This window comes from Lathamus discolor, chromosome 1 (genome assembly GCF_037157495.1).
Source record: "Lathamus discolor isolate bLatDis1 chromosome 1, bLatDis1.hap1, whole genome shotgun sequence".
Taxonomy (NCBI): Eukaryota; Metazoa; Chordata; class Aves; order Psittaciformes; family Psittacidae; genus Lathamus; species Lathamus discolor.
Window position 1 is genome coordinate 100,622,698 of NC_088884.1, and position 9,932 is coordinate 100,632,629.

The following is a 9,932-nucleotide window of genomic DNA, read 5'->3' on the forward strand; positions in this document are numbered from 1 at the left end:
GTGCTTATACATGTTCCTGTGATTTGTAAACAGATTAGATTGTTTCCCACCTTTTACTACAACTTGGGGGAGTTCAGCCTGGGAATTTTCCACCAAAGCAAATTAGATAATTCATGTTTTCAGAATGACTTTGTTTAGTCATGACTTCTATTTATTTAGGGAGAGGGAGGGAAAGAGCTGGTGTTGTTACAGTCTCTGCTGTATTTTTTTAATCTAACTTCCTATAACCCAACATTTTTTTTTTTTTTTTTTTTTTTTTTTTTACATTTGAAATGTATCAGACTGCATAAACTGAGTATCCACTATGCATTCTGCTTGTCCCAGTAGTTTTCATCCTATGGTCTCTGCATGCTGTTACTTTAGGTGTATCCTTTGCCATTATGTGAATTAACATTACCTGAAATTCTGTGGCCATGTAGGTGGGAATAAGTATTGGGCTTTTCATTCTTGTGTGTTGAGAAACTCTAGCTGAAGTTGTGGTTGACAAGTTAAATGTTACTAGGTGGTGACTTGTAGCCTAAAGTAGTGGCTGTAAGTTCTCACCTGTAGCTTTGCACAATGTGTTCTTCCAGCTGCAGCTGCATTGCTACTGTGTTAAAATCCTTAAGCAGCTGCAGCAATGTGTCAAACTGATCTGGCATTTTGCATCTTCAAAGCTCTGCTCATTCTGCTCAAATACTTGAACTGAGTAAAGCACTCCACCGAGCTGAGAGGTGTTACCGTAACTTTACAGAAAAAGAAACAACCCTTGAGAGGTTAAAGCGACTTTCCCTCATCACACAGCAAGTCAGCGGTGGAGCTGGAATTACAGCTCAGGAGGTTCCTGGCTCGTGCTGCGGAGAAGGTCATTTCCCAGAATAGTACAGAAGGTTCCCGTTTGTTATTGATAATAGGGCAACAAAGGACTCTAGATGTATTAATAGTCACTGTAAATGTCCTTAATAATACATAATTAGCAGCCTTGCAAAACTGGCTACACTGTGTTTTTCTGGGGCAGTATCACTTCCATAGTTTTGTCTACTGTACTCTTGAGAGGTATTTTTGTTTTGGCTCTTCTAACAGAACTTTATTTAAAGTAAATAGGGATGTTTACAACGTAGGTATAAATATCATCCCCATTAACAGTCGCATTAAACTGCATTTTCAACTCATCTTTCAGATAAGTACAGCTCCTCTAGTGCCATTGGTACATGTTTGTGGGCCTGTGGGCAGCAGCCAGGCACTGTGTATCTAGGGAGAATATAGAGGTGATTGATAGAGGATTTTGGTGGCAACATTTTCCCTGTACTGTGTAAGGTGGAGACAGCACTAGCATACTTGGGCAGTGTAGGAACTGAGATGTAAGCATAGGAGCCCACAGAGGTGCTGGATTTGGTGCTGGTCTTCAGGCAAGGCAAATCCCATCCCCACCTAGTGGGACAGGGGCGAAGATACTTTAGTGAATGGGTTTTCATTAAGGTTAGGCCCCACTCTATTCCTCAAATGTCCCCAGGGCTGGGTTATCTGGTAGATATTGCTGTATCTTGTAGATCTTTTAAAATCTACCTTTTATAAAATGCTGTTCCCCTTTGAACTTACTTGCTTCAACAGTGTACTTACTGAAGGTTTCTCTTTCTTGTTTTTAATCTACACGAGTTATTTGAACTGCTGGGTTACTTAGCAAATTCAGAATAGTCACTGAGTAGTAAGTGTGAAGCTTGAGTTTATGATTTTTTTCTGAGCATCTAGAGCTATGCATCTGCAATTGAAAGAAGAATAAAATGGTATTTCCTCATAGCCAAGTCTAAAAAATGGCAGTGAATAATGGTGGGAAGAACAACATTCTCAAAACAAACAAGTTATTGAATCAATTTACCTTTATTTGGTTTGGGTTTGGGTGAAGTGTTTCCAAAAAGGCAAACACCCGGGATGGGGAAAAGTGTAAACCAAAAGTATAACTAAAGTGAGGAAACCAGAGCTGTACATGCATACAGAAATGAGAAGGGTGCTGTTTTCTCATCTTTATATCTGTGGACACACGTTTGGATTAACAAAGCAATAAGAGCTTCATGTGCTGCATTTGCTTTTTTAAAGTTTGTTGGTTGAAGTAATTGGATCTATTGTTGTGGGCACTGGGAATGCCAGCTTGGCTCTTATGGTCACTGACTTGTGAACATGACCTTCTGGAGGTCAAAACACTGGAGAGTTTGCTCTGTTTAATTTTCAGAGGTACCAGTCATAATAGTTATTGCTTTGAAAAAACAATGTAGATGTTCCCTGTTCTATCTAGCTTGTCCTTCTTACTGAATTGTGGTGTGGTGGGTTTTTTTGGTGTTTTTTTTTTTTTTTACTAATTCATCTCTTTAACTGTTTTCAAGTGGATTCAGATTTTGAGGGGTTTTTTTTTGTTTAGTTGGTTTTAAAACACACTTGAGTTTTCACAACTAAAGTTGGTTAAGTAACTGATCAGAGATTGAACTGTAAATGTTAGTCAGTGGTTTTGAGTGGTTTTGATCAGGCATCTTGGTGATCAAATGAACCAGGCACTGTCAAACAGCCCCACATAGGAAAAGCAGTGTACTTTCAGTGAAAGAAAAAAACCCTCTTGTGATCGATGCCAAATGATTCATGGTAAATGCTGATGGCTGTGAAATTTCAGCATTAAGTATTTCTGCTTTTCCTACTAAGGAACGCCCAAGTAAAATGTCCTACAAAAAAGAGACAAATGATCTCTGAAGAGAGTCTTTCAGTTCAGGCTCCTGGTCTCACTGTTTGGGCAGTGCAAAGCTTGAGTCCTTATGGCAGAAAGGGAGGTTTCAAGGTCTGTATGGTTTGTGATTTCCAGCAGCAGCTGGCTTAGTGGTTCCTCTTGGTATGGATATTTCCCAAGAGTTAGGGGAGATGCTGTCAGTCCTCAACTTTCCTCCTAGAAACCTGTCAAAACACATAGTATTTTAACACCAAGCATGACATGAAACAACCCATAGATTTTGTAATCCATCACCAGATCTGCTGCACTTACAGCAAATCATTCACGGCACAGGTGATTGGATTGCCTCCTGTAAGGTTTACATTCATGGATGGTTCAGATCGGGATAGTTGTACTTCCTCAGACCTTCTTTATCTCTCCTTAAAAAACAGGTATAGCTACCGTGTTACACCTGTCAAAGATTCAGTTTGAGGTGACTTGAATGTTTTTTGTTCTTGCACCACACTGCTTCTTAAAATGATCACATTACCAGCTGAAGCCTGTATCTGTTATAGTGCCATTTGGAATCTGTGGGTAGACTTACTCTGCCTAGGTAGTAATGATTTTTTTTTCTGGAATTAGAAGAGTTTAGACCTCTTTAAACCTGGAAACCTATTTACTACAGATTTGAGTTTTTATGTCTTGCTAGAGAGCCTTATATATTTCTTTTTGCTGCTCTGTGGCTTGGTCAGGGCAAGCAGCATGCTGTATATCTCCTACACTTGTTTGGAATTGATGCAGTGCACTGTGTATTGTACTCAGATTTACAGCTAAGGTAAAAAGAACAGCCACTTGTTACCATCTTTCCCCCCTCCTCCTCAATATGTCAAACTGCTCCATGCTCCTTCAGAAGTGTATTGAACTACTCAGAATCAGTGAAAATGTGCTGAAGAAAATGGCAAGCAGAGTCCTTAATCAATTGCCTCAAGTCTCATTTTCTTCTGGTTTCTGTGTTTCTGACTTGTTTTTGACCAGGGCTTTTCACTGCTTTGTGATGGGCAAAACCTACTAAGGATATAAGAAGTTTTGTAGCTGGACGAGAGAAGATGCAGGGCTGGCAAGATAGGAGTCACAGCTATTGTGTAAATAACTTCAAGAACATAACTTTTTTTTTTACAAGAGGCTTGCTTGGGGTTAAATAGTTCAAGGCATTGCTCTTGGTCAGGAAACCTGGATTTCAACAGGTTTCAGCTAGCCTCAACAAATTCATTTGGATCTTCCCTGCCTCCTCCCCTTATATTTCTTTGATATCTTTTATTTACGTGGTTTGGCCTTGCTAAAACTATCCATCCCTCAAGCTTTCCATCTGCTCATATTTTAAGATTCTCATGAAGGTGTATTTCTACAATGTTTCCTGCAGTGAACTGCACTGTGTACTGTTCCTCTTTTCCCTACTTCTTTCTGCAAATGGAAAGCTGCTAGAGCTGGTGTGAAATTCACACTCTTTTTAATTATTAAGAGCCAAATCCCACTTTTGTAAAGCTCTTCTCTCTCATTTCCTTCCACACAGTACCTTTGCATCACTGTCTTGTTACTTATTTGTCAAAGGCTAAGAAATCTCTCCCTAGCCTCAAAGGCAGGTTCAATCCTCATAGTAAGAGGCACCTGACAGATGCAGCTCACTTCACCAGTGCTGGATGTGGTAAGTGTAAAGTCATTGTTCAGCTGGAGTTAGAAAAGGATTCACCCTCACCCCAAATTGACCATTTTGCTTCAAAAAAGATGTTGAACTTCTGTCATGCATCTGAGTGGCTGCTGTCACAGCATGAAGTCTTTATTTATAGATATATATAAATAAAAATCAATCTTCCTCTACAAACTGTCAAACTGTATTTCCCAAAAGCTGGAGGATCTGCAGTCCATTAACTCTTGAGTGAGCCTGAGTTTCTAGAAAGAGCACGTTTTGTTCAGAAAGACTTGTTTGTTTTAATTTGGCTGCTGACATGGGCTGTCTGCAGTTTCGTTATGAAAGAAAAGAAAACAGAAAATACTTTTAAAGTGTTAAAAAAAGTCACTGCGCTGTGGTATTTAGTGTGTTTGCATTATTTCATGTTCATGCTTGTGAGGTGGGCTGATGCCAGCCTTATGAAGTTCAACCACGACAAGTGCAAGGTCCTACACCTGGGTCGGAGCAATCCCAGGCACAGCTACAGACTGGGCAAAGAAGAGATTCAGAGCGGCCCTGCAGAGAAGGACTTGGGGGTGCTGGTCGATGAGGAAATGAACGTGAGCTGGCAGTGTGCGCTCGCAGCCCAGAAAGCCAACCGTATCCTGGGCTGCATCAAAAGGAGCGTGACCAGCAGGTCGAAGGAGGTGATCCTGCCCCTCTACTCTGCTCTTGTGAGACCTCACCTGGAGTATTGTGTGCAGTTCTGGTGTCCTCAACATAAAAAGTTCGTGGAACTGCTGGAACAAGTCCAGAGGAGGCCCACGAGGATGATCAGGGGACTGGAGCACCTCCTGTATGAAGACAGGCTGAGGAAGCTGGGGCTGTTCAGCCTGGAGAAGGAAGGCTGCGTGGAGACCTCATAGCAGCCTTCCAGTACCTGAAGGAGGCCTATAGGGATGCTGGGGAGGGACTCTTCATTAGGGACTGTAGTGATAGGACAAGGGGTAACGGGTTAAAACTTAAACAGGGGAAGTTTAAATTGGATATAAGGAGGAAGTTCTTTCCTGTTAGGGTGGTGAGACACTGGAATTGATTGCCCAGGGAGGTTGTGAGTGCTCCATCCCTGGCGGTGTTCAAGGCCAGGTTGGATGAAGCCTTGTGTGGGATGGTTTAATGTGAGGTGTCCCTGCCCATGGCAGTTGGGTTGGAACTAGATGATCTTGAGGTCCTTTCCAACCCTAACTATTCTATGATTCTATGATTCTAAATCTTGTGTAGTGGAGGGCACATACAATATAGTGGCAGCACAGACAAATAAGATGTACAATCTGGGGATGAGGGTAGACAATTACTTAAATAAGGTGTTAATCTTCTGACCTTTTTTGTGCAAGGAAGAGGGTAGATCACTGGAAGCAGGTTCCCTGAGCAGCTGGTATGGCTGTCTGCTGTTCACCTTTCCAGGACGTGGGTTTGAATTACACCGTACTGTTTGATCATAAACAGGAAAAAAGAACCATATTTTGAACTGGGAGTACCTCAAGGGTAACTACCATGCCTTATAAATTAAGACAAACCAGTTGTTTTGCTTCAGGGCCAGGCTGTGAACCATAGTGGATGCATTTCCTAGTTAGGCTGCATGAATCTATCTTCTGACACCTCTCCTGTCTAAAATAACTTGCGGCCTCTATCAGAGCACAGCCATATTGAGCTAGCTGGTGAGAAAATGTTGGATTCAGGTACTCCTACAGCTCTTTGATTAGAGCCTCAAACGTCTGCCTCTCCATTCCTGGAGAGTCTTATTGCCTGTCTCAGGTGTTACCACCCGAGTCTTGGGTCTTCCCTGTAATAACCTGACAACTGGATAGGGTCTGGCACATACTGGATTGTCCATTATTAAGAGAAACTGCTTCTCAAGGACACCACAAGAAGGTATATCAGTATGGGCAAATGGATGGTATGTGGGCAGGCTGCTGTCCTCTCTTGGTCTGTCTCTGCCTAGTGTCCCAGGTTGCCTGCTGGAGTTGAAAAGGGTGAGGCTTTCTTCTCTGCAGTTTCAGCACACTTAACTGTTGTCTCTGTCCTCTGCCTGTGGGTGGGAAGTTTCTCTGTGTTCTCACACCTTCCTGGGAGATCTTTCAAAAACCTTTGAATAGGTGGGAGGGAATCTTTCCTTGAAGGTAGCTTTCTTCATTGGCTGTCCTATTCATTGCCAGGAAGGAAAGAGGAGGCAAGGCCATCATCAGATTTCAAGTTGAATGCTCGTTTGGAATGGCAGAAAATTTCAGATTTTGCTTGACTGACAATATTAATTGTATTATTGGGTGTTGCGGGTGCTTTTTCCTTTTATGTTAACAGGAAAGAAGTCTTCAGAAAGTCCCCTTGCATTGTTGGGCCTGTGATGAGAAGATTTGAGGGACTGAGCAGTCTTACGGTAGAAGCAGCATAATTAATTTGAGTTTGTTAAGACAATTTAACTTGTTACAACAAGTGGGCCACCGTCTGCAAGACTAGAGCAAGAGGAGACAAGGTATGTGCGCTTCTGCGACTACTGATGGGGTGGAAGTTCTTTGGCTTACAGTGTTTGCACAGTAAATTCAATGTCAACATACGTACAGGCGGCAGATCTCAGAGGACTTTAAGGTAAATAGCCTTTCTTTTTGAGGTTTCTACAAAGAGCTGCAGAGCTAAGGGATTTCTTTTGAGTTTTGGGCCTGTCAACAAGCTGGCAGATGAGTTGGGAGGAGGTAGTCCCTGGTTGTTTGGCAGTGCCAAGAGCGAGCTTTGAACCATGCAAGCTTTTGGCAGCCAGGGGACACTCACACTAGAGACTTCAGAGTCCTGGCCAGTCTGTGGCTGCCAATGACAGTTTTTGGTGATGTACTTTATTTGCTCTCAGTTCCTCTCTTAGTGTAGCCCATGAAGCTAAAAAAGTCTTATGGAAAACAATTTTCCTGAGCTATACAGAATACCAGCCCACCCATTTTGTTTTGGCTCCCTAAACATGGGAGATTCTTGGGTGAAGTCTCTACCACCAGATAAGAGCCTGGATGTTGACAAGCTATAGATTAAGTGAAAAAAACCCTAATGACAGCAATTCACATGATTTGTGCTGCCAGTGCCAAATATAAAAGTTGTGGGACTGGCTATGACAGTGACAGAATCAAAAATCCTGATGGAAAACACCCAATTTCTAAAAAATGCTCAGGAAAACCTCTCTGTGTAAAGGATATTTGGGAACCAGATCCAAACGCAGTGTGTCAGCACATGGCCACTAACACTCGTAGTCAGAAACCACAAATTCTGCTCCACAGGAAATTCCTTTGTCTTTTAAAAGTTGTCTGACAGCAAAACATTCCACTGGAAGAAACCTCGGAACAATCCCAATTTCTGGATTCTTTTATCTTTTTAATTCTTTCTTCTGAAGAGTTAGTCAGTAGCATTTGCCCTGAGATCAGGATACTGGCTGCAACTGAGGAATGAAGGGGCTGATCGAGCAGGGTCAACCCTTTCACGACATATGGAAGTGAACTGTAAGAAGAATGAGCTTTTCATATAAGTGGAAAGGGTCCGAGGAGGGCAACAGTGAAGATTACAAGTACAAAATAGCCTCTGCTTGTGGCGAGAGCAAACAGTGTGGGACTGTCCAGCTCCAGGGCACCTATGAAATACCTTGGGGAAGACTAATCAGGAACTGTTTTTGCAGTGACAGTAGTGAGGGGTGAATTTAGTGTATATCACAGCAGCAAACCAAGTACTTGTTTACTTAGTGGGTTCACATATAACTTGTGAAACAACATGGTGGTGGAGATACTAGATTTAAAAAAAAGACCAGGTTTGGTGACAACAGGTCAGCCCTGCCTCTGTATCATAAGTGCTTATGTCTTGTCAGTCATGTTAGGACTAAGTTGGACGTGATTTACTATGGAAGCACCAAAGAGGCATTAGTTAATTAAATACAGCTTAGAGGAAAACGTGAGTGGATTCTTTTTTTCCTGTTAAATTCTTTTTTGTGTAAGTTGAGCTGGGCCAGGATACTGGGATTGCTGTATAGGGGAAGGGTTTTTCTAGGTCCACACGCTACCAGGACTGCGACATGCCCATGAAGCTGCTGGAAGTCAAGAGCAACCAAGTGCTGGACCATCAGGTGGTGCGTGAGGCCTTTGTGTGTGCCAAGACGATCCACCCAAACCCGAGTGCTGCCAAACCCATCTGCACTGGTGGGCTGACTCACTGTCATCAAGCAGAGCTGCTGCAGCCAGGTTAAAGAAGGTATTTGTGAGAGGTTTAGACAGTAGGTACACAGATGCAGAACCACAGAATGGTTTGGGTTGGAAGGGACCTTAAAGATCATGCAGTTCCAATCCCCTGCCATGGGCAGGGACACCTTCCACTAGACCAGGTTGCTCAGGCCCCATCCAGCGTAATACTTAATTAAGTCTGCCCTCTTTCAGATGTGTATAGTAACTTTTTTTCAATGCACATAGCATTGTTTTCGTATTAAAATTGGATGTGAATTAACTTTTATTATGCAATTATTAGCTTTAGTAGACTAGCCACAGGAAAGTAACAATGTGTTTGTCACAAAAGGGGTTTATCCATAAAATGTGATATCCCAATTTTGGGAACTGATTAAGTACACCCTTAATTCTATTTTCCTGGCTGAAGTGGCTGGAGGACTGTTCTTTGTGGTTCTATTTTAGGGAAATCTGTCACTTTGAATAAGAATGAAACTTGACTGGTAAAATGCAGTCTTATCACAGTATCACCATATAACTGGATCTTATTTATTTCTAATTGAAATGACAAAAGATTCAGTGCATATTTTTAAATCACATTAACGTTATATTTAGCTCATTAACTTCTAGGTATGTAGTCCCATTGAAAATAGGTAACTAGGTATAAAAACATGATGTCTTATTGCTTGCTTACTAAATATTTGGAATGCAAATGGGCATCATGATAACACTTGCAAATACATTTTAAAAGTATCACTGGCGTGAGTGGCAGCCACCAATGTGTGCATATTCTTTCAGAATCCCACCGATGGAGGGAGCACTCCTGCAATTATTTATCTTTACTTAAATTCTCATGTCATTTAAACTTTTTTCCCTCACTTTCAGGAAAAAAACCCCTGTGATTTTATTGCTGAAACAGCTACTGCTTCTGCTTCTAACTGTAATGGAATGGAATTATATACTGTGTACTGGAGAGTCTGACTGTCAGGAAAGTGTAATACATGAGATATGAGACGTATGGTTTATCATACTTTATTTTGCTGATTCTAGCTAGAAATTGTGCGTTAAACTACCCCCACAGTTTGAGAGAAGTTAGTCTTACAAAGAAGGCAGATGACTTCCTGCTTTCTTCTTAAGCAACTCTTACTCCCAGTACCCAAACTCTGTGTGCCTGATGCTACACAGCGTGAGATATGCGACAGCACAGAGTTAGGTGCCCACGGCTGGCCCTTATGTCTGGCTTTTTGACAAATGAGTCAGTGTTGGACGCTGCACTGGAAGTGCTGCTGCTGTGACTGTTCAGGCAGAGCGCAGTCTTTTTGGAGTAGGGGCTAGACCAGGCTAGTGTGGTTATTTGTGG